Here is a 23103-nt window from a genome sequence, read left to right on the forward strand (position 1 = left end):
CCCAAGTGATTTCAGCCCATCAGCTGATTCTGTCAAATTCACTAAGAACCCATTAACGGTCTGTTAAAGAGCTCAGCTTTAAAATCTTTTCACCCTGGTCAAAAGGAAAACGGGACGCCCTCTTATGCACCGGTCAGAAAAATAAAAGAAAAAAGGAAAAATATAAAAAAAACTTTAAACAGTGTTTAGCAAGCAAGAAGCTCGAAAGGGCGAAAACAGCAGAGCATTAAAAAGTAATATTAAACAAATTGAAAACTTAAAATGAAACAATAAGCATAAACTATTAAATAAGTAGGTTTGTAATGCAATACTTTAAATACAAATACTTTACTGTAGTACACAACACTTTTAAATAAATCAGTTGGCTGACATTTGTAACTTGTCTGTAGGCCTAAACTATATATTTTCTAAAGGGTACATTTGCTTTTTCCTCCTATATTAGACAATTTGGTAGGTAGGTGAAATGGTTGAAGTGTCAGTCTGGCACTCCTCAAGTATCACTGAAGCGCCATTTTAATACCAGTTTGAGACCTCTACCAGGCAGATATCTACGGCCAGCCAGATCTGTTGATAGATTGGTGGGATTTAGGTTGGCGCACTGCCCCAGGCTGTCGAGGAAAGGAGCACCCGGACGTTTACAGAGAAAGTGCTCATCAGTCTCCTTCGCTGAAAGGTCCCTTAGCTTCTGAAATGGGGATGAAATAGTAACCCTAGCTTTTCTTCACGTGTGCCGATCGTCCAGTGATCGTCAAAGACAGCCAAGAGTTTCTAAATAGAATCGCGAGGAGTCCAAAAGACTTTCTGAGTCCTTCGTATATTGTACTGGGGCCAAAGGGTTTTCGAAATAGCACATGAAGAAATAGAGCTCTATCTTTTCTGCGCTTTCCTGAGAAATAATTAGAGCAGTTCCCCTTTAACCACTGTCAGGGGGATGCCGATAACCGGGTAGGAGATCTCTGAGGCCAATTCAGTCCCCTTCCTGGCAAACTCATCACCAATATCATTTCCCTCTATGTTCCTATGTCCTGGAAACTAGATTAGAGAAATGTTACCTGCACATCCAAGAGATTTGATCTCCTCCTTACAGGAGTTTACTAGTTTCATGCTGCACCATGGCGTCGTCAGATCCTTGATTGCGTCTTGGCTATCGGAGAAAATGTTAATATCTACCTCGCTCCCATGTTCCCCAAGCATTTTTCATGCCTGCAGGATCGCAAAAACTTCTGCTTGAAGAACACTAGCAGTGTTCGACAGTTTAGAAAAACTCTGCTCTGACTTCTGATTCCATCTTGAAACCGTCAGCGAAGACAGTGGTGCAAGCTTCGGTGTAGATTTTCCCCTCGATACAATCCTGCCTGTTTGGAGATATTGGCCCAGCACGACCCTCATACTCTAGTTTGCGGATAGAGAGATCTGTTCGAAGTTCAGAGAAATGCGGTATTAATTGTCTGAAAATGCCAACATATCTTTTGAGAGAATGATTCCACAGGCCAACCTGCTTTAACCTGAACGTACTTTGAGCGGCAATGGAAATAACGTAAATCTCGATGGAAAGTAAGTGCAAAACGACATTCAAGGCAGAACTGGGCCAAGATTTACATGCTCCCGTGATGCCAATGCATGCAGTCCTTTGCACCCTCCCCAGTTTAGTGATATTATAGCCCTTCCGAAGAGCTTCCCACCAAACCAGGCATCCATACGTTAAAATTGGCAAAACCACTGCGTTGTATATCCACAGCACGACCTGCCTGTCCTAAAATATTAAAAAAACACGTTGTATCTATTGAAAATGGAGGAAGAGTGTATTTCAGTATTTCCACAAAGTCGGCATGAATTTTGTTCAGATATTCAGAATTTACTCTAATTGGTTTAAATTAATTGGTGGTTCTCCACTTAAATTTAAATAAGTGTATATTCTAGAGAAGATGGTGTATTTATGGATTTTTTACACACCACTACTCCAGGCGTGAAAGTACAAGCCATTGACTTTTAGACTCAAATACCCGCAAGACTCTTTTGATTGTAAGGCAGCTTTTTGTAGGATTTTTTTTTTTTTTAATTATTGCTAAATAATTTTAGAAGCTTTCACGACCACTTTCAAACAGCTTACATGCAAAACGACTTTGCGCTTTCAGTTTCTTTTGCACCAAAGGAAAATCAATCTTTGAAGGAGTTTAGTGCCAAATGCTGCGGCGTATTCCAGAAATCTACTTGTCCAGAGCAATAGCTTTAAAAGTGTCTTATCTAGCCAACTCATCGACTCTACATTTTCTTAAATATTACATTTTCTTTTCTTCTTCGTCCAGCTAGTCTAATTTCGCACGAAAATAGGAAGCAAGCCCAAGTTAGATCATAGGGTAAACCATTACTTTAGACGGAGGTGTATATCATCATAACAAAATGTTGTCGCATACTTTCTTAATATATGTTTAGGCCACACTTGTCCCCTAATTATGGTTTCCTCTTTATATACCTTACTATTGCTGCTTTTTTATTACTAATGTAATTTTAAATTTAATTTTATTGTTAATTTATTTTTATCATCTAGTATTTAAACATGTAAGATATTCTTATGGTCAATTATTGTAAAAATTACCTATGGTTGTATGTTTGACTTAAATAAAATAAATAAATCAATATTGCCTACCCACTGAAGGGACCTATAGTTTTGTAAGTAGCTTGAAACTTGGAATGTGGACTCATTAGATATGGACTCATGTGATGCAAAGAGCTCACCCCCATCATAAAGGCTTCCGGAAGTGAATTTTCGAAGCGAAGAACCGAACCATTAGCTCTTACCTGCCACTATAAAACGTAAGTAGGACGAACAACATAAGACTGAAAATGAAATTCTTGAGATGATTGTTGCATTTATAGAAATATTCATTCCTACACTGACTCAAGATGGAACTTGGACTACTTCAACTGACCACACTCTTAGAATACTTCTAGAATCTCACTTTCCAGGCTGTGTTGCCAACTTACCTGCTCTTCCCACCACTTTTCAGAGTAATTATGGGAATAGATCAGATCTAATCAGCTCTAATAGCATCTCTACAGCAATACTAAGCTTTAAAAAATTTAAATCACCAGGTCCTGACAACATCATTCCAGCAGAACTTCAAGAAGGACTAGAAATTCTACTGCCTTGGTTAACCAGGATCTTTAACAAGTATTTAAATCTGTCTTATCTTCCGACAATTTGGAAGAAATCGAAGGTAGTATTCATTCCGAAAACGGGGAAGCCTTCACACTGTAAACCAAACGACTTCAGGCCCATTAGCCTAACCTCTTTTTGCTTAAAGGCTTTTGAAAAAGTCTTAGATGAGCAAATCAAAACCCAACTTGATACTAAGTTGATCTCAGAGGCACAACATGCCTACACTAAAGGGAAATCGACTGAAACGGCACTTCATTCACTGGTGCAAACAGTGGAAACTTCCCTTCACAATAAGGAGTACTCTCTTGTCGCATTTATGGACATAGAAGGTGCTTTTAATAATATTGAACCCAACGCTATTTTGTCTGAAATTGCCAAATTGGGTATTAATTACTCCATCCGAAAGATGATCGAACAAATGCTCCAAAGTAGAATAATCACTTCAGAGCTTGGGTTAAGCCGCATGAGAATGTACTCCGTCAAAGGCACTCCTCAAGGCGGAGTACTTTCACCCCTTCTCTGGAATCTCGCTGTAAACAGTTTGCTTCGAAATCTCGAAAAAGCAGGCTGCAAGGTTGTAGCCTATGCAGATGATATTGCTCTCTGCGTGTCAGGCAAACACCTGAATACTCTTACTGAGCTCATGCAACGCTTAATCAATATTCTGTCAAAATGGTGCACCGAGTGCGGACTAAATGCGAATCCAGCAAAGACAAATCTTGTTCTCTTCAATAGGAAACAACAATCTCCTCCACTGCAAACAATAACCTTAAAAGGGGAATCATTACTTCTATCTGATTCAGCTAAATATCTAGGAGTTATTCTAGATAGGAAGTTGAGTTGGAAATTGAACATCGAAAACAGATGCAAAAAAGCTTTCATAGCTCTTTATACTTGCAAGAAAGCTATAGGCAAAACCTGGGGTTTTTCACCTCGGATCATTTATTGGATATATACCTCGATCATCAAACCGATACTCTTCTACGGTGTGGTTGTATGGTGGACAGCACTCGAAAAACGGTGTAGAGTAGCCACAATTGATCGAGTTCAAAGAACAGCCTGCCTCCTGATAACAGGATGCTTAAGTACAACACCTACTAAGGCTCTAAATACGTTGCTTCACTTGTTCCCTATCGATCTGGCTGGCAAAGCGATTGCAGCGAAAGCAGCGACACGCATGAATGCTATATCGAAATGGAATAAGTATCTTGGCCATTCGGCCATACTGAACAGGAACACTGTTATCTCTTCTGACATAGACTATCATGTAAGTCTTCCATCACCACCCTTGCTATTCTCCTGTTCACTCCCAACTAGGGAAGAATGGAAGACAAATCTAACCGAAATCAATGGCCCTCTGACTATATATACAGATGGTTCAAAACAAGACGGCAAAGTGGGATTTGGAATCTTTTCCAATTCCCCTCACATCAATCTATCATTTAGATTACCCGACTACTGTAGCGTATTCCAAGCGGAAGTATGCGCTATCTGGTATGCTGCGAAAACTCTCTTAGAAAATAGAATATCACTAGAGGATATCCGCTTTTTCACCGACAGTCAAGCGGCCGTTCGAGCACTCAGCTCCTCTTATACCCACTCAGATGTGGTTCGATCCTGTCTCTTATCTCTTAACGAGATAAGTGTTCAGAATTCTGTCCAAGTTATCTGGATACCGGGTCACAGTGGATTCGAAGGTAACTGCAAAGCTGATGAGCTCGCAAGAGCCGGAGCTGCGCAATCAAATGTTAGTAACTTACCCACAATCCACATTCCGCTCTCAACATGTAAATTACTCATTGATCGAGAATTTCACAGCATTGCTGATCGGAGGTGGCGAGTGGAAACTACTTGCGTTACGACCAGACAAATCTGGCCATCCTACAATCTGAAACAGACAAAAACCCTTATAAGTCTTTCGAAACACGAACTAAGGCATATAATATCTCTTATCACCGGCCACTGCCTGTTCGGCACTCACGCACGTCGGCTCGGGGTTCCTCAGAACGACCTGTGCAGATACTGCGAGGACGAAGATGAGGAAGTATCGAGTGGACATTTGCTGTGCAGTTGTCCCGGTCTAGCCAGAAGTCGCCTCGCTCTTCTTGGCTCTCCAACAATTGACAATCTTTCAGTACTCTCGAACCTGAAAATCGAATCTCTCATCAAATTCTCGAAACGAATTAATATCTTTGACCAAAATCCACAATAAAAATCTCGGTTAGGTGGGGAAATCATGTAACATAATGAGCTCTAGGGCAACACAACGGACCCAACTTGCGGTCTATGTGGCACTCCGACGCGGGGTCACCCTTAAACCAACCAACCAACCAACACTGAACTTTTTATTTACTTAAAAAAAAATCATTAAAAATTATTTAATAAATAAAATTGAATTATTTTTATTTTATTTTAATTAATCAATTAATTTTTTTAAATTTTAATTTAAACTTTTTGTAATTAATTTTTCTTTAATTTTAATTTTTTAAATCTTAATTTTTAATTAAATTTTTTCTTTAATTAAATAAAAAAGTCAGTGTAGGAATGATTATTTCTACAAATGCATCAATCACCTCAGTAATTTTATTTTCAGCCGTATGTTGCTCACCCTAATTACGTTTTATAGAGCTAATGAGCTTCGGTTCTTCCCTTCGGAAATTCACTTCCTTAAAATTTAAAATTTAATAAATATATTTTTTCATTTTAATTATTATTTTATAATGTTAGGTCTTTACATTATTTTTTATTTATTTTTTTATATTTTTTATATTTTTTTTAGGTAAATTTTTTTAAATGTGGTGTAATTAACTTTATATCATTTTATTTTATATTTTCTGTATATTGTTTTTCCTTTACATCTTGTTTTATTATCACTATTGCCTTATTTCATTATATTCAATTGTATCTGATATATTTTGTTGCTTTATTTCGCTATAAATTTTTTATATAATTATCTTATCTTTTGTTCATTTTTTTATTTCATTATATACTTTAGCTCTAATTTCTTTTTAATTCTCTTTATACTATTGTACTTTGTTTTAATTGTGTTTTGTTTTTCTTAATTTTATTCTCCTTTTTTATTTTACTTTATTTTGTTACATTTTATATCATGACATATTTATTAAATATTTTTCCCTTTTTTGATTTCTTTATTTCTTTTAAATTTACCCTTTCATGTTTTTGTTTAACTTAAATTTATGTTAACATATTTTCATTTTTTATTATATTCCTCCTATTTCATATTATTTCATTACTTACAAAATTGTTTTGTGCTCTCTTTTAATTTCTTATGTCTTTAATTCTTTTAGTCTTACTTAAGCTATTTTACTTTTTCTTATATTATTTTTTATTTATGTCTTAATTTTTTTATTTTTTTTATTATTCAATTTATGTAACTTATTTTTTTCACCTTGTTATTTATCATGCTCCCTTTATTTTATTTTTTTTAAGTTTTTTTTTAATTTTTCCCCCATATTTTAATTTATTTCGTTTTGCTTTATGTTATTTTACTTTATTTCGATATTTTTTTATTTTTTATGTTTTAATTTTCTTATTACATTTTTCAATTTCTTATGCCTTTAGTCCATTTATTTTTATTTTTTTTTTATTTCTCTTTATTTTATTTTATTTTATTTTATTTTATTTCATTTTATTTTATTTTATTTTATTTTATTTTATTTTATTTTATTTTTTTCTATTGTTCAATTTATCTCATTTGATTTCAGTTATTTTTTTGTCATTTTATTTTATTTTATTTATTGTTTCTTTTACCTTTATTTATTTTGTTTTACGTTGTATTATTTTATGTTAATTTTTTGTATTTTATTTAACTGTCTTTGGTCTCATTTTAGTGTGTTTTATTTTGATTTATTTTATTTCATTTTATTTTATTTTATTTTATTTTATTTTATTTTATTTTATTTTATTTTATTTTATTTTATTTTATTTTATTTTATTTTATTTTATTTTATTTTATTTTATTTTATTTTATTTTATTTTATTTTATTTTATTTTATTTTATTTTATTTTATTTTATTTTATTTTATTTTATTTTATTTTATTTTATTTTATTTTATTTTATTTTATTTTATTTTATTTTATTTTATTTTATTTTATTTTATTTTATTTCATTTTATTTTATTTCATTTTATTTTATTTTATTTTATTTTATTTTATTTTATTTTATTTTATTTTATTTTATTTTATTTATTTTTTTATTAGTTTTTTTTTTCAATTTTATCTTACCATATTTCTTTTTATATCAAGCCCTTTTTAATTTATTTTAATTAATATTTTTTATCCTATTTTAATTAATTTTTTTTCCTTCTAGTACAGTATTTAATTATTTAATTTAAGGCATATTCCTTCGCTTTCGTAAATTTCGTAACAGCTGTCTGCAACAAATATTTCCATAATTTTCCGTTACATTCGTTGTTACAGTACAAGTTTTCCCAAAATTTCTTGTTATTTCCTCTCTCCCAGTGATTTTCGTTATAATTTTTATCTGTTCATCGCCGTCACAGCCACTCGGCTTGTTATTCATAACGACAAATTAAAACAATAAACAAAAATTTCGGTTGTTGCTGCCAACCAAATAAAAACAAATTTTGTCCTAAGCCCGCCTAAAATTATGTTATACGCAGAAGCGTACAGTAATCATTTAATCTAACTGCATCTGGCTTAGTGGTGTGAGGGAAGAGTTTCAAATTTTATAGCATGTGTGAGTGTGAGTTGCTGTTTGCGGGCAAAAGTCAAAGCAGCTAATTAGGCGTATGACAGACTTCAAGGCTTGTGTGTGTGTTGCTCTTTGCCGACGCTGTTGCTTATCCACTCAACGCACACTTAGCTACATCTATTTGCGCTTCATCTCACACATGCTCACGAAAGACAGCAAAAATTCAAGGCTAATTATGCATGAGTGTAACGCAAACATCTATAGCATATACTTAGGCGCATGTATGTACAACCAAATATGTGTAAACACCACTTCACACATGCGCACTTTACCCTCCAAATCGTCATGTTCACAGCTTGCCAAAGTATGTATGCGTGACAACCGACCCCGACTATTGTTTACCTTGCCTACGCGCTTAATCCTGAAAGTATGCTACGCGGTATTAGTAAGCGGCTTACTTAAGCAGTACTGAGCGTTGGAGTATGCTAGCAATGAACAAAATCGATCGAGTTTAAAATGAATACATAAGTACAAGTAGACTTGAAGGGTTTCAGGCACACAGCCACTGATGGGTATAAAACTTACTTATATGCATAGACACACATAGACACGTGCACCTAAATAAACGTGCAAGTGCCACTTTAGAATTTAATCTTGAGCAAACAAACAAGTTCGATTTACAACTTAAACATAGTCAGCGACTTTGAGTCTTAAAGTGTGACTGGCAGCCTTAAAGTAGGCTAACGCAATTTCCATTCCTTTCGCAGCAGCTTTTTCTTTTCACACTATAAATCAGCTGCTGCCAAGCTGAGCTGTGTAAAATTGAATAATCAAATGTAATAAATTCTACAAGCACCAACCTTTTTTTAACCGTTGACAGGGGGGCGTCCTAAAATAAAGGGCAAGAAGCATAGCCAAACATATTTTTAGAAGCACAAATATGTTTTATGTAATATAGATGTCTTCAAATACATTTGTGTCTAGCAATGCCTTTAGCTCTTAACACTTGTGCTTTGAGCATACATAGGCGCACACATTCATGCGAATGTGTGTGAAACAGTAGAAGGGTATGGCCGTTTTCGTTGATTAGGAAAGTCTTCGCCGCCGACACTTGGGCACGCACCGACCCTGCGAGCGGCCAGCGATACATACTTTATATAAATTTTCCGAGCCGCCTGGTGGCTTGGGGCCTGTTGTGATAGGCACACGCAGAGGCACAAGCGCACATGCCTGGCATCTGCATTGGTACCTAGTACATATACATGCACATATATCATATTAACACAAAGGACAAATACGTGTTTGGCCACCAGCCATGCTGTGCTCCACAAAACTGATGACACTCTTAAGCCGATAGTGTCAAATCCGCAAGCGTATCAGCTCATTCGCCTCCACAAGGTTGGATTAGCAATTACACACGCACACACACTCACACATTAATGTTACATACATTAATCCGATATATCATGTATGTGCTGGTTATGAAATTTAAGCTTAACATCTCACTATCAAATACGGAGTTGTTGTATAAAACTTTGAAGAAAATATAAAAACTTTATTTAAGTGGTTGGGATAAAAGAAAAATATTTAGAGTTTAAATTACAGCGTCACCAGATTACCCTTAGGCTTATGACAAAATTTGGGTAGCGTAGAAGATTGAAATATGGATTTTTCAGTACTTTATTTAGATTACGTTCATATTTCAACAGGCTGCCTAAAAAATATACGTTTTTTATGTTTTGTGCATTACTTATAAATTTAAAATCAGTTAGCGAATACAATTCTTTTTACGTAGATGGTTGGGCGGCAGAATATTCTGATCAAACACCATCAGTAACGACGCACTGTGGAGATTAATGAACGAGGAACCCATCCTTAGGCAAATCAAACACAGAAAGTGGCGATGGATAGGTCACACATTAAGAAAATCCCCAGATATCATCACGAGAATGGCACTGGACTGGAATCCGCAAGGGAGCAGAGGTCGCGGTCGACCAAAAAACATTTGGTTTAGGTCAATGTTGCGCCAACTAGCAAATGCAAAAGCAATAGCACAGAACGTGTACGATGGAAGAGTCTTGTCGAGGCCCTATGCTCCCGAGAGGAGTGAACAAGGAAAAAAGGAAAAGGTTGGGCTAGTATAAGTTGAGCGCACAGCCCAAGCCGAAGGCCTCACACAGACTAAACTCATCTGCATAGGATGCAGAACATGTTTTGATTGTCTGTCCTCGATTTGATTTCGAAAGGGAGGATTTAAGTATTAGGGTAGGAAACCCAATTGGAGTTCTTAACCTAGTGGATATTATGCTTAACTCGAAAGCAAGCTGGTCCGGTGTCTGCAATAGGGCAAGAAGTATTATCGCAAAACTACGCCGCACCGAACAGCGAAGATCTTCAATAATCGGCAAAAGACCCCTCTCCCTCCCGTGAAGTCCCTGCGGCCTTTTGTCGATGGCCGACTTCTTCATTGAGTAACTTCACCCTAAGCCTTTGGCGTATTTATTTAGTATCTGTAGTGTGTCGAATGGCCGACACTTCAACCTAAAAGATATTTTGTGTCTTACTTCATGTTTTAGAAGTCTCACTGGCGCTACTATCATTGAATGTATTACATCTGGTTCTATTTAACCTAGATGTTTCCTGCCTAAGGCTGGAATTGATTGATAGCCAAATTCTTTCAGTAAATTTTTCGGATCAATGAAAGATGTGCTATCTTGTATTTGCCAAGGCAATACCGTTGTCCAAGATATGTCATAATTCATAATTAATTTCATCATCCTCCAGACACTCTGTCTCATTTCCAATATGTATTTTCGAGATGTTGTAATTTTGTTAATAATGACTTGTCAGAAAATCTACTACTTTCCTGATGTCTACTTTACGTATTTTATACAATTCCCTGTTGCAGGTAAAAGGTCTTATAAAACTTTTGACTTGACGGAGTTCTTGTGTGACTTCCCAATGGGTAATTCATTTAATAATCTCCCAACTGTTTTCTGCCCCGTTGATACCGCACTATGGTTCTGGACCGTGAAAATCTGCTGCCGATCTCACGCTAACGAGTTCATCAGCAATTTCTTTACGACTTACAATTTATTTGTTATACTCAGCTGTAGTATGATTCACTAACATATTTTACCGATATTCGCTTTGTTATCTTTCTATTATATAAACACAATTTTAACGATTTTGCTATTCGATAACCCATTTCATAACGATAATCGATAAAACCACATTAGTAGAAACTTATTAAAAACAGCCGATTTCGGCTGTAAAACAGGCAAATCTTGTCATCTTCAAGCTAATTTAAATCGAAACTCTGCCTTTAGAGGATTGTAGCTGCACTGCAATTGGATGTTATCCACGACTTTTAGGTTAGAAATAGGGAATATCCATGAAGCTAATGTACATAGTGTAACAGATGCAATCAACCGTCCAATGCAAAAGAAATTTTTGATTGAGTTGCTCGGCTGTGGAGCGGCATTTAGATATATGTACATATTATATGTACAAAAAGTATTAAGTAAATATTAATTTCATACAAAGAATTACTTTATTTCACTTATATACAATATATATATATATATATATATATAATTGGCACGTACAGCCTTTCTGTTTGTTTCGCCGAGCTCCTCCTCCTATTTGTGGTGTGCGTCTTGATGTTGTTCCACAAATGGAGGAACCTACAGTTTCAAGCCGACTCCGAATGGCAAATATTTTTATGAGGAGCTTTTTCATAGCAGAAATACACTCGGAGGTTTGCCATTGCCTGCCGAGGGGCGACCGCTACTAAAAAAATGTTTTTCTTTATTTTGGTGTTTCACAGAGATTCGAACCTACCATTCGGCTACGGCGGCCGCCAACTTCACTTACTTTATGCAAATATAATTGTAGAAACACTCGAACACACAACTATTCGCTCATTTTGATATTTCATTTGACAATGCTATAGTTTTCTATGTAGTTTTGCACCAGTGTAAATACTATGCTGTCATTAGGTAATAAGATCTCTTTTGCTGAATATCTGTATTCTAAGATAGATTGCAAATAAAGTATTTCCAAAAAAAAAAAAAAATAATAATTTGACAAAGATGCCAATCTATATCAGTTTGAATAGATAGAAGGAGATAGCTGCTTAGTGTTAGTTAACATAAGTTTGTGAATAGCAAACGTGTTAGTGCAAACGGCAAATACTGTAGGCAAAAAAGTCGACAATGACTAATGTTTGTGGGTCGCACTACTGGTTAAGGTTGTTAAGGCATTCGTATACTAGTTTCGATTCCACAGAATGTGAAGGTAGTTTTTAATGCAGGCTTAAATAGTGTAGTATGATTATAAGTCGGATATTCCTTAACATTAATATTCATAAACATTTATTGTTTTGTTTTGGTTTTAAAATAATTTATTGTCCACTTATGCATTCACTTTGCTGTGCCGTTTAAATAATATCATATTTCTTTTAAAGGTTCATTACACTTGAAACTAAATGCAAACATAGCTAACGTAATTCTTTTATGTGCGGCGCGTGAATGCTAGAATCATATTACATAAGTAAACACCGAAAAATTATTATTGGTTTGCATTGACTAAAATTCCTATAAAAACGCTTGTACGTAGTATGTAAGAAATCAGGAATAAAACAATTGCTTTACAAGCTGGATGCCCAGCTTGAAGTAAAAATAAAATAAATGAAAAAGAATTATTTATAAATTATTTCATTACAATAGGCTTTTAATGCAGCTTGATTGTTCGAATACATACACCCTAGGCCATTTGCCCATTACTTCGGAAATTTATGTTTGACCCATAGACTCCCACACCTAATCCAGTATCTGTTTTCGAACTATTTATGAACCGTCTATAAACCATTTGAAACTCCTAGGATTGACCTAAGGTCCCAATTGGTATACATACTTAGTTAGTGCTCCACTGTCTATCTCTTTACCTCTCTGGTCTTGTTGTTGCTTGTAAGGGACAGATGCCAGTGCACGTGGCAGTGCCCTCTCAGCGATTCTACACCTCGTAAGTTTTGAGAGGCAGTTAAAGGTAAGTAGCTCACTCTATTCGAGTTTACGAGTATTGAATCCAAGTGGATTTGTTTATTATTGAGTCTATAATGCTAAATCGAACTCATAATCAGTCATGTCAACTTCCGAAATTTTGCTGAACATTTTTAAATTTTTATTACTTTAATTGCACAAAATCTTACAAATTGGATTGGTATGGTTTTTGCAGGATAATCAACTATATTTTCATAAGAAAAAACTGTTGAAATTATATTAAAAATTCAATTGTACAAACTTGTCAATAAGTCCTAGTGCAAAAGTTATTTCATTAAAAGTTAAAGCATCTCCCAAGCAAGTGAAGAAACCATCCAGCTACATCCAGCTACAATTAGCGCTACTTTTTAGCTCTTCTATTTTTATATAAACAATTTTATGTGCTTCAAGTTTTGTATTTTTTTGTTTTTTTTTTTTTGCCAAGAACAGTTTCCAATACTAAAGCGTACTGATACACTGATAAAGCTGTCCAATCAATTGCAAAATTATAATGCGAAAATGGAACTAAATTGGGCATCCTCTCCGTAGAGAAGGCGGCAATGTTGCCAAAATGGTACCCTCAAGGAAGCTCACAACAAACTTGGATGCGAATGAGAGAGAGTTGCTACATGAGAGCTCTTCCAACGCCACCTCCAACGAAATTAGACATCTACCGGATGGCAGAAATCGTTGGGCTGCTTCTGTTCAGATTTGACAAGCGATTTTATGTGCAATAAGATATATATATTTTTTGTTTAGTGTTTTTAGTTCTTCTTGAAAACGTCATTAACTGTGGATATATTACCAAGGAATAAAAAAAACAACAAAGTATTATTATATAATATACCTATGAAACTTAAATGTCGTACTTAGATTTTGGGGCCTTCAAAAGAACTCCTAAAAATTCCATAGATTGACATCTGTTAGACCACGGGCTCCGCTCACATATCCATTTGCTTTCGTTGGTTTTTATGTAGCAACCCTCTTTTGATCTTCTGCTGCTAAATTTAATTATAGTAATGTAATTATAAAACAAATTAAGGGTATTTTTTGTAACTCACTGCCTTATTTTCTCTTTATATTTTTTCTATATTGTTCTATATTTTTTTATACAATATATATTTTTTTTATAATTTTATTTCAACCGTGTGTGCTTACATGTGCAATACATAAAAAATGTTTAAAATTGATTTACTTCTCAAATAATTTTTTTGTGTATTGTAAAGCGTGAATGTCATTACTGTACAACGGTAACTATTAGAGTTGTCGATCAATTATGAAACAAATGGCTTTACAATTAATAAACGGTTATTTAAACAGAGGAATTTTATGGCGCAGAAAAATAATCACTTTTTTATTTAAAGTCAATTTTCCACTTAATTCAATGTTTTACATTTTTCACTGCCAAAAGGGAGCATAATGAGTGCCGACTGATTGGATAAAATAAACAACAGGAAGTGCAGAGTGGTGAATGTGAATTTTGATTGATGGAAGGTGTCCATTGAAAATTGCCCCGTTTTGGCAGCATAAATTCAAACTTTCTTTATAACGGTTACTTTCAAAGTAAGCAAAATTGAAGTAAGCCGAAAGCAATTGCAGTTGATGTTGTTGTTGTTGCTGTAGCAGCTCACCAAGCCCTACCAGTACGTCGAGGATACCGGATCCGTAGGCGCAGACGCTGGTTCGACGAGTTGTGTCCAAAGGGAGAGCGGTATTAGTTGAGTGGGATTCGGGGGGCATATGAATAGGTGGTTAGCATCGTGTGGGACACCCTCCTATGCCGAGCATATATTGAATATGTCGACGTCACTGTCATACAGGTCACTTAAGGGGTAACACCACTGTAGAAATTTCAAAAAATTGATTTTTTTTTTATAAGCTTAAAAAATTCTTTGAACCTTTTAAAATACAGAACAAAAAGTTTTATACGTTACCGAAGTTTATTTCATAAATATTTTAAGCTTTTAACCAAGCGTTAGTGACTGCTACCTACCGACTTCTCCAAATTTCCAAACTTTAAAGGCGTTTTTCTCAAAACACGTTTTCTGAAATTGGCACGCAGCATAACTCAAACAATTTTAAATATTTTTAATCAGGTTTTTCACTACGTCTGTATAATAACCTTCTTAAGAGAAGAGCGTAGGGGATTTTCGATAGATTAATTTAAACGATTGTTATAATTATTTAAGTGCCGTTTTTTTAGTCCAAAATAGAGTTTTTTCCTTCAAATGCTTGCTAATTCCACAAAAATAAATATTTTTTAAATCCCCGACGTGTTTCTCTAGCTATTCTTATTTAGATTAAGAAAAAAAAAATTTCCTTGTTCCAAAGAAATTTGCACCCTCTGTGCTGCGTGTCGCGGAGCTCCTTCAAGAGAAACCATATTACAAAAATGTCTCCAATGTCGCCATTTTGTAAAATTTTCCGATCAAACTTTGTAGTTTTGTATTTTAGTATATAAGTAATAACTTCCCAAATCAGAGTGATTCCTTTCCCCTTTCCTTCTATACAAAAAAATTCTTTAAAAATCGTGTTTATTTTACACGTGTACAGTGGTGTTACCCCTTAAGGCATTTTGCGAATTTTTATTTTTAAAATTAATTGGCTCAAATGGGTTAGCAGCTGGGAGCCACTGTACACTGTAGATAATTCTGTGCAAAAATGTGAATATATTTTGTACTAAAGCTCAAGTTACAAGCACACTTGCTAGCTTGCAGGCATGCTTGGCACTTTCCAAAGGATTCATCGCATGATGAAAAAGGTGCTTAACTCCTAAACTTCAGGTGACCTAAATGTCAACACAAAATGCGTCAAAAAAGTAACTTGACTCTCATCTAAAAAGCGCGTTTAGAGGAATTTGCAACAAAAATATTAAAAACAAAGCTACGCACAGGACAAAACGTTTGGTTCATTCCACTTTCATTCATTCATTTTGCTTACCAAAAGTGGCCCACTGCGTACATTGTACCAAACCCTCAGCCATCGTATCAAGAAAGGTGAGGTTCTTACGCATTCAAGGTTTAAAATTAACCCTAAGGCCTCTAATCATTCGCCGCACCAGTTAAGATTATTTTACATAATTTTAAAATGAACCAGCAGGCGGTAAATAAGGAATATTATCAGGATAATGACGTTTGAATGAGCGAATTCATCACAAGAGGCTAAATTTTTGGAAAAAATCTTTCTGGATGTTGCACTTTAATTATGCACCAACTCACAAATCTATCATTGCGAAGGAATATTTAGCCATGAGCTCGACAAATATTTTCGAACTACCGCCGTTTTCTCCAGGTGTGGCTCCAGGTGACTTTTTCGTTTTACAAAACGCAAATTACCACTTGAAGGCATCATTTCTCAGTCAATAGAAGATATTGAGGAAAATGTCTGCCGATATCTTAAGTGAATTATGGAAAGTATGTTCGAAAATACATTGTTAATTGGAATATTCTTTGGTATAGGTGCATTATTTCAAAAGAAGCCTACTCAGAAGACTGCCTCAAATTTAAATGAATAAATTTGTTTGAATAGTAAATAATTAGTTTATTGATCATTTTCCGGTAGCTTGCCAACGGAGGTAAAACAATTGAAATTATCAAATATAGAAACTGCAACTAACCATGAAAATCTCTAGGAGCCCGAATTACAGACAGCTCGAAATTCACGGTGGGGTGTAGATTAATAACTTTACATTTATTTATTTATTTATCGATTTCAAGAAAATATGGACTAAAACTAAAGAATAAAGAAAAATTTGTGAAAATATTAATTACAAACTTACGTCTAATGGAAGCTCTTTCTTTAACTATTCCATTATTTATTATTCAATCGTACAGAAAATTCATTCTTTGAAACTGAAAAGTATATCAAGTGAGAATTGGAGATCTCACTCTAAATCGCGGAGAGCACATTCAATAGGGGCATCACGAGCATAAATTGTATTGAACTTATTAAGATAAGATGGAAGAGTGTTGCGATGAATTCTTGGAGTTGTAAGAAAATAAATACTTTGTAGCAGAAATGGACAATCAATGTCACCCTTAATAGCAATGAAGACAAAGGTGAGAGCCAGAACCAATCTTCTATTTTATAAAGACTTCAAGTTAGTCAATAGTAAACGAGATGTGTAATATGAGATAGGATCAGGAAATGCCAATGAACAGCAATTTGAAGGTATAATGGTGTGTCAAATGTTAGCTAATCCATCGTACAAAGCGTAAGACAGAATATAATTTTGATAAGATGAAATTAATGTGACAATTAAATGAAAAACGGCAGTCATCGTTAAGGTCTTTAACTGATTGAAGTAAAGAGTAGAGTTAAGTTTCAAGGGCCGGTGTTGATTTTGAATAAAATACAATTTTTTTAAGAAATTATTGTCATTTCTCTTTATTATGACAATACTGGTATGGCTCAATTACGTATGGAACAAAATATGTATCAAATGGATGACGCGGCCTCGGCGGCACACCTCCATCCGATGGTCCAAATTTTCGATGACTCTGAGGCATAATTGAGGTTCTATGCCGTTAATGTGCCGAATTATCTCATCCTTTAGCTCTTGAATTGTTGCAAGGCTTATCAACATACACCTTTTCTTTCAAACAACTCCAAAGAAAGAAGTCCAACGATGTCAAATCACATGATCTTGGCGGCCAATTGACATCGCCGCGACGTGAGATTATTCGGCCATCAAAGTTTTCGCACAAAAGAACCATTGTTTCGATAGCTGTGTGACAAGTGGCACCGTCCTGTTGAAACCACATATCGTCCACATCCATATATTCCAATTCAGGCCATAAAAAGTTCGTTATCATCTCATGATAGCGAATACTATTCACAGTAACTGCCTGACCAGCCTCATTTTGGAAAAAATACTGCCCAATGATGCCGCCGGCCCATAAACCACACCAAACTGTCACTCTTTGTGGGTGCATTGGTTTTTCGGCAATCACTCATGGATTATCATTCGCCCAAATGCGGCAATTCTGCTTATTGACGAATCCACTGAGGTGAAAATGTGCCTCATCACGAATCACGAAGTGAGCGATATGCATTTTGATTTGAACGCCCGTTTTCACAATAAGCCTGAATAACTTTAACTTTGATCGATTGTGTATCTTTCCATGGTTCAAATTGAGATTGAAAAGTGTCAAATGAAATGCAGAAAAAAACTTGACGTTTAGGTGTGGTTCACATTCAACACCGGCCCTTGAAATTTAACCACCCTTTAAGAAATTTGATATGCTTTTAGAAGTATGAAAAGCAAAAGGGATTTTGGAAAACATAATATTTAATAAAAAATCGTGATTTTTGGTGCCACATAACAAGTTTGTCTCCATAATAAATTTGTCTACGACTTGAAGCCTACCTACATCAGTTGTGTTATTTATAATTCAAAGTATTTTTAGGTCGTCAGCATATAACAGAAAATTCGCGAATGAGAAGCTAATGACGATGATAAATAACGCAAAGAATAGGGAACATAAAACACTTCACTGAAGTTGTCAAGAGCAGGCAATGAATGTTTCAGAGGATATACCATCAATTATGACCACACAACGCCCGTATCGACGACAGAAAATTCTACGTAATCGGAACGTGCGGATTTATATTCGACCAAGAACTGTCACTACAGCTGCATTCCCCATATACATATATGTAAGGGAAAAGTTTATACTACAACAACAACAACCACACAACGCCTTCCTCATAAATAGTATTTCAACAAAACAACGAAGGGAAGATCAAGCGAAAATAATTCATATCATAGCATGTTGCCTGTCATTAGCAGTCCATAACTTTTTTGGAGCAAAACATATCACTATAACGCCCACTAGATGTCTTTATTTTACAATTTAAATAAAAATTTGCTTTCGAGAGCCACATCAAAATAAAAAATGAGAAATTTTGATGACATTTATGGAGTTTTTATAAATTTTATATGATATTTGTAGGTGAATGAGCCACATTTTTATAAAAAAAAATAAATAAAAATAAACTTGATTATAACAACACAATAAATAAACAGAAACACAAAAACCCAAAGGAAAAGTATCCAAAGCTGGTCAAAGTATCTCACATCTAATTAGCGGTCAACGGGTGTGAGTAAGCAACAAATGTTGGTCATTCTCTGCTTTTTCTACCAAACATATCTCTAAATAAGTTTTTTTAATTACAAAAACAACAAAAAAAAATAAATTAATAATTTAAATTGTTTTAATAGCATCCAAATATTTCGTTCGTCAGCTGAAGGCGTTAAAAAAGTTAAAAAAGATTTCTTAATTACAAAAACAAAAAACAAAATAAAATAAAAAAACTTTAATAATTTAAACTGTTTTAATAGCACCCAAATATTTCGTTTTTGTATTTTTATTGCGCCGGCTTAAGGTCGGTTTATGTCGGCCAAACACAGATTTCTTGAAGCTAACTTGTATTTTTTTCACTGATTTTTTTTTGAATTTTTTAATTTAAAAAATTTTTTAATTTTTAAATTTGAAGCATTCAAAGCTGTTAAAGCTGTTAAATTTTTTTGCAAAGATCTGAACCTATTTTTTTTCACTGTAATATTTTTTTTTTACTTTTAACTTTAAAATAATTTTAAATTTTGAAACTTGAAGCATTTTAAATTGTTAAACTTTTTGCCAAGATCTACGACAACATTGCATATTTAGGCAAATCACTTACGCCGAGTTAAAAAAAATGTAATTAAATTTCCTTACAAATATTTTACAAATAAAACGAAATATTTTTAATAAACAAATTTTAGTTATTTTCCTGCTTACTCTGCCAATAATATCTTTGAAATTTGTTTTTTAATAACAAAAACAAATTAAATAAAAAATGTTTCATAATTCAAATAACTCAGCATCCAAACGCTTTGTATTTGCATTTTAATTTTTCGAGCTCAAAACCGGTTTAAGTTAGCCAGACAAAGAGTTCTTGAAGCTGACTTGTATTTTTTCACTGTTTGTTTTTTAATTTTTTAATTTGAAATATTTTTCATTTTAAAACTTGAAGCATTTAAAACTGTTAAATTTTTTTGCAAAGATTTGCATCTATATGGCTCACTCAGGTAAACAACTTCCATGAGGTTAAAAGGAATTTTAATTGAAATTTCCTTAAGAAAAGTTTTACAAATAAGAAGGAAAATGCCTACCAAGATCCATAACCATTTTCTTTCAAAAAATGAATATAAAAAAATTTTATAAAAATTAGAAAAAGTATATTTTTACAAATTTTCACAGCCCTTTAGTTTATTTAGGTGAAGACCTTCCGTTGAGTTAAAACAAATTTTAGTTATTTTTCTGTTTTTCCTGCTAAAACACAATTTTAAGTTAAAAAAAAATTTTTACGAAGTGCCATAGCCCTCGTCTTCGGATTAAAATAAATTTTACTTATTTTCCCGTTTTGCCTGCAAACAAAGCTCTTAAAAAAGTTTCAAATTAAAAACAATATAAATTAAAAAAAAGTTTACGAAATTCCGCAGCCCTTTAGTTTATTTAGACAAAAAACTTCCGCGGAGGTAAAAAAATCGTTATTTCCCTACTTTTCTTGCTGATAAAGTTCTTAGAAATAGTTTCCAATAAAAAAAATTCAATAAAACTACAATATTATATTTTTACCAAGTTCCATAGCCCTTTTGTTTATATAATATAAATGCAACTATTTTATAGGAATGAAATGAGTTTAATTGTTTTCCCGTTTTGTCTGCTGAAAATTTCCTTAAACGAATTTAAAAAAAAATTCAGAAAAAATTTCGTATATTTAGATATGCAACTGGGTTAAAATTTAAGCAAGTCTTAGTTATTTTTCTGCTTCGTCTACTGAAAAAATTCTCGAAAAGTGTTTGAAATTAAAAATTATATATTTTTACGAAACTCTACAACCCTCTAGTTTATTTAGATAAGCAACTTCCGTGGAGTTAAGGAAATTTTAGTTATTTTCCTGCTATGCTTGCTGAAAAAAATCTTAAAAACAGTTTTTAATTAAAAAATATATAAGAAAAATAAATGCAAATAAAAAAATTATTTTTACTAAGTTCTACAACCCTCTGTTTATTTAGGTACGCAACGGCCGTACAGTTAAAATGAATTTCAGTTATTTTCCTGTTTTGTCTACCGAAAGTATCCATAAAAAAAATTGCAATTTGTTTATCAATACCCATCAACTTCCTCAAATTAAGTCAAATAGCGCTCACGGCACTTGGCCTCATTTAAAAATGATTCGATTATTAATGGATTCGAAAATAAATAAATTGTTTCCATTTAATTGAAGAAAATTGCTTAATACATGTAAGTGTGAATTTTTTGTTTTTTTTTTTTAGGGAACGAAATTAAATATTCGGAGACTTGTAGAAAAACGGCAATTCATGTAGCATTAAAAACTTTTTTGTGCGCCTTTAGCTCTCAATTTCCTGTTTTTCAAGCTACTCAATTGCCTTCAATAACAGTTTCCACTTTTTTTCACGCTAGCGTTGCTGTTAATGCAGTTCATATTTATATGCCTGTAGCGTCAAACAATCAATTCGTTTGTTTGTTCACTGACTAACCCAGCCAAATATTTAATTCTTGTTTTTATATTCATTTTTCCTATTATTGCGCGAAAATCATACAACCCTTTTGCATAAACACGCAAAGCACTTGAAAAAAATTTTAATTCGGCAGGTTTTCATGAGCTTTCCAATATTTTTTTTTTTTATTTTTTATTTTTGTTTTTTGTTTTGCAGTTTTCGTTCCGCTTTTTTAATGTTGATTGCGAACGTGTAATAAATGGGCTGCCTGAAATGCCGGCAACTTATTTAAAAAAAAAAACAAAACGTTTCGCTTTTTTCACAAATTCATAAATAAATAAATATTTCATACACTTTTAAGCAATGCCGGCAACGAATTTATTTTTATAAACTCACCGTCAAACTTTACCTTTTATGAGCACATCAACATTCACAAGTATCATTACTTTTCACATTTGGTGGAAAAACCAACAATTCGGATACGGCATCTATTCACATTTCCCCAGCTATCTCCGCTTTCCGCCAATTTGCACACAAAAATTACACGCGCCTTTGCTGTTGCGCTATACCAAGCAAAGTGTTTTTGTTTTTTTTGTGATTTTCATTCAAAACTTTTTTATGCATTCACTTGAATTTATGTCGTTACATTTTTTGTGTGTGCGTGTGTAAATAACTGCATGCAAAAAATTACGCGAACTCCACTCATTTTAAATCGCTACAATTTTCCCACTCATTCACTTGTGAATATACGATTTTGTTTCCACTTTGCACTTTTTTACTTTGCAGATTTTTTCTTGGCCCACTCTCTTCATTGGCGCTCTTCCGGCAAAAACTTCACACAAAATGGCACACACGACACCAATCCATCACGCATCAAAGTCACGCGTATTTTATTGCATACTTTTTAATGCATATCGGTGTGTTCGTAGGCGAGTGTGCAAATAGCGCTTGCAAAACTTTACGCTGTGCATGTTGACGCATAATTTTTTCGTATTTCGTTATGGTTGTTTTTTTACTGCTTTGCGAAATCAATCTCCGACAATTTTACTCACATTCGCCAACAGTTTTTCATAGCTCGCAGCATGTCGCACACATGCATATAGTGATTCACATACGCACACGCACATACATCCCGATTTCAATGCGCGTATAGCGGTAGCTTTCTTGTGTTTGAGTGTTACGTGTGCCCGTCATTTACATAACGCGTCAGGACATCCGTTCGATTTGAATGCCCACGTTGAACTGCCGAGATCGCCGCAATTGTTTTCTTACGACCGGTAGCTAGGTCGGTGGGTCGGTCGGTCGTTGCTGGTTGTTCTTCGGCATCAGCAGCCAGAACAAAACCACAGTAGCAAAGTTCTCGTAGTAGCGCTATCACCGCAGCTGCTACCACCAACAAAAGTGTCGTTGTCCGTCAACGGAACCGCCGACAAGTTGAACGACAATGTGTAAGGCAATGGGAAGTACTGAAGTTTGTTGGTTGTTTGAATTGGCAGCCGACCAACTACTGTCAACACGTACGTCTCCGTGCACGTTCGAGGGGTGGCGCTACTCCGAAAATGTTACGGCGAATTCGTGACCAGCAGGGTGTGTGCATGTAAGGTTAATGGTTACTACAGAGAACTATTAACAGGAACTGAGAACTGTTCCCAACCCTTTCATGTGAGAAATTATGTTAAATGCGAGCACGTGAATTCAACGTGCACACAAACTCTTA

The 23103-nt window shown here is 34.3% G+C and overlaps 1 protein-coding gene across 2 annotated transcripts in view; it reads right to left on the minus strand.

Moving 5' to 3' along the window:
* The window catches only part of LOC128864454 (uncharacterized), a 105991-nt gene extending 83116 nt beyond the window's left edge, over nt 1-22875 (minus strand). Inside the window, exon 1 of one of the 2 annotated variants that reach the window (XM_054104118.1) lies at nt 21796-22875. The gene's annotated coding sequence lies outside the window, so the exon portion shown is untranslated. Of the gene's footprint in view, nt 1-21782 lie in introns of both variants that reach the window. The other variant, XM_054104119.1, reaches the window with a different exon arrangement.
* Nucleotides 22876-23103: the final 228 nt, after the last annotated feature.

The sequence above is a fragment of the Anastrepha ludens genome, chromosome 5 (genome assembly GCF_028408465.1).
Source record: "Anastrepha ludens isolate Willacy chromosome 5, idAnaLude1.1, whole genome shotgun sequence".
Taxonomy (NCBI): domain Eukaryota; kingdom Metazoa; phylum Arthropoda; class Insecta; order Diptera; family Tephritidae; genus Anastrepha; species Anastrepha ludens.